Genomic DNA, 2,687 nt, shown 5'->3' on the forward strand with positions numbered 1-2,687 from the left:
CTCTCTTCGACCTTAACGCCCTTGCCTGAATAACATGACAGAAAAACCCACACCCATTGGAGCAGAATCCTTTCTGTCCGACAACACTGTTCAACCACTTCTCGAAGTCCTTCTCTGTAGCAGCAACCCGACTCTGAAACCACCTCCATCTTTATATTAGAGAAATGAACAACGTCTCCAGCTTCAGAAGACAGCTAAAGGCATACATCCTAGAGCAACAATAAGAAATACCATTCTCCCTGTATGCACTCTTTCCAACTTAATCTTCGCCCTTTCCTAGTATTCTTAGTCGACACATTCTTCTTAAATTTCCTTTCCTTACAACTCACTATATCAGGGAACATATGCCTTTTACACGTACAAATTCTTTGTTCATATGCCACTACCATCATTGGCATTATTGTCCTTATTTTGTTATTGCTGTTATCACAATAAGGGGCAGCATCTTTAGTACAGGTACTATCAGTATTCAGTTTATTTCTTCATAAAAAAATACTCTGACCGAACAGCCCTTTGAACGCTCAACGGTACCGACCCGCCACCGTGTCATCCTCAGCCCACAGGCATCACTGGGTGCGGATATGGAGGGGCACGTGGATAACACACCGCTCTCCCGGCCGTATGTCAGTTTACGATACCGGAGCCGCTACTTCTGATTCAAGTAGCTCCTCGCAAGGGCTGAGTGCACCCTGCTTGCCAACAGCGCTCGGCAGACTGGATGGTCACCCATCCAAGTGCTAGCCCAGCCCGACAGCGCTTAACTTCGGTGATCTGACGGGAACCAGTGTTACCACGGTAGCAAGGCCGTTGGCTTATTAGTTCATCGTCAGTATTATTTACCCACACCGCCACTTCAGACACCCAAATGACTTCAATACTAGTTGTCATATTAAAATTTTTATTTCTTAAATAACTTTGATATAAAAAAGGCACTGTATACGTGAAACCCTGGTCCGATGTAGAAAAGTGTCTGGTGGCTGTAATCAGAGCAAGCTAAATAAATAATTAAGTGTTGTCATGAATTTTAACTAAATTTTATTTTTGAAGCTATCATGTAATGAATCTGCAGCTTCTAAAAATGCAATTTCGATTCATTCACTGCCCTCATAGGGTTTCTTACTCTGTGCAATAATTTTTAAAACTAGGTATTGCGCCTCAGTGCCTGCTCTATTGTAGTCTAATGGTTTTAAAATAGCTGATTTTTCAGCGTGAAGTTTGTATTTCAGTTGCCTTGCTTTTTTTTTTCGTTAGAGCAAACTGTAGGGGGAATATCTTTCATTCCCTGAGTGAATGATTTTGAAGTGACGTTTGACCTGCTCTTTCTTCCCAAATGATACACAGTAAACAAACACATTTGTCGTTTACCTGGCTAAAGAAGAAATCAGTTTCCCATTCCGAATGAAAGAGGTCTTTTTTACTATTTCCCTGAACACGCCATCATTAGAACAAACCAAGCTTACTGTCAGTGCATAATCAAACGATCCTCGTAGGTAGTTGTCTGATATACACGCGAGAAAACAAAATGTGCACAACGCCGCGCATACACGACCAAGTAGGAAGCTGTGAAAAGTGTGCCTGGCGGACAATGCAGCATTCTTCTCTGACAATGCCAATTGCGTGGGAGCAACAACAAGTTACTGCAGTGAGCGCGGTCTGATATCAGTGCAGCAAAGCAGGTTCGCCAACCTGAGCGTCACCGCGATCTACCGAAACTATTCTCTCGTGTCACTTGTAGCTCGCGATCGACATTTTGGCGATCACCAGCTAGACACTGTTCACCTCGAAAATCCAAATTATCGCGTGATCTCCGATACGCTACGACCCATGCGTCTTACTCCCAGTCTCCTATTATTATCCCACGCTCTAGGACAACTCAAGACGCGTTGCGCCACGTTCGCTACACACATGGGCCTGTAACAGGCTGCTCAGGTATCGCGTCTATTATCACCCCCACACGCCACGACGTTTGGGTGTCATATGCGGCTCATCTTCAAACAAGGCAACCCTTTCTGTGACTTGTGTCAACTTAAATGATATTATTTGTAATAATGATTCGAAGGCGTACCAGCAGAAGACATTTAAGTGTGTACCTAGACGAACGCTCGGCGTTCAGGGTCCTCATTGAATTGATAGGAAGCAAACGGAACTATATAAACAATAAAACTGTCAGTGTGGAACGGATAAGGTGTCGCTTGCATCTTAATACTGTATAATTAGACTGCGCTTAACTGCAATTTTGGGCAATGGTAACATAGTTTTGGTGGACCTGTTACGACTAATCAGACTTTCCGCTGCAGTGAGCGACGTATCGCAAGGGATTCTGCTGTGATTGTGCGGAGCCTTCAGCATTACATCTACAGAATTCCTAGCTGGGGCAACGAAAAAAGCATACCAAATTTAAAACAACTCAAAACCCTCAAGAGTGGCGAAGTTTTACAGAAGCTCGAAATGTAGCACGAACTTCAATGTGAGGTGGTTTTCATACTTACTACTACGAAATTCGTCTCTAAATCTGGCAGAAAATCCGGAGAGAATCCGGCCGTATGTAAAATACACCAGCGGAATGATACAATGAATACCTGCACTCTGCAATAACAATGGTGATGTTACTGATGGCAGTGCCATTAAAGCATAGGTACTAAATACGGTTCTGCTAAATCCCTTCACCAAAAAATATGTAGTAAATA

General features: G+C 43.3%; 1 pseudogene; it reads right to left on the bottom strand.

Annotated features, from left to right (window-relative positions):
• Positions 1-694: 694 nt before the first annotated feature.
• Positions 695-812, bottom strand: LOC126417373 (5S ribosomal RNA; annotated as a pseudogene).
• Positions 813-2,687: the final 1,875 nt, after the last annotated feature.

The sequence above is a fragment of the Schistocerca serialis genome, chromosome 8 (genome assembly GCF_023864345.2).
Source record: "Schistocerca serialis cubense isolate TAMUIC-IGC-003099 chromosome 8, iqSchSeri2.2, whole genome shotgun sequence".
NCBI classification, from domain to species: Eukaryota; Metazoa; Arthropoda; class Insecta; order Orthoptera; family Acrididae; genus Schistocerca; species Schistocerca serialis.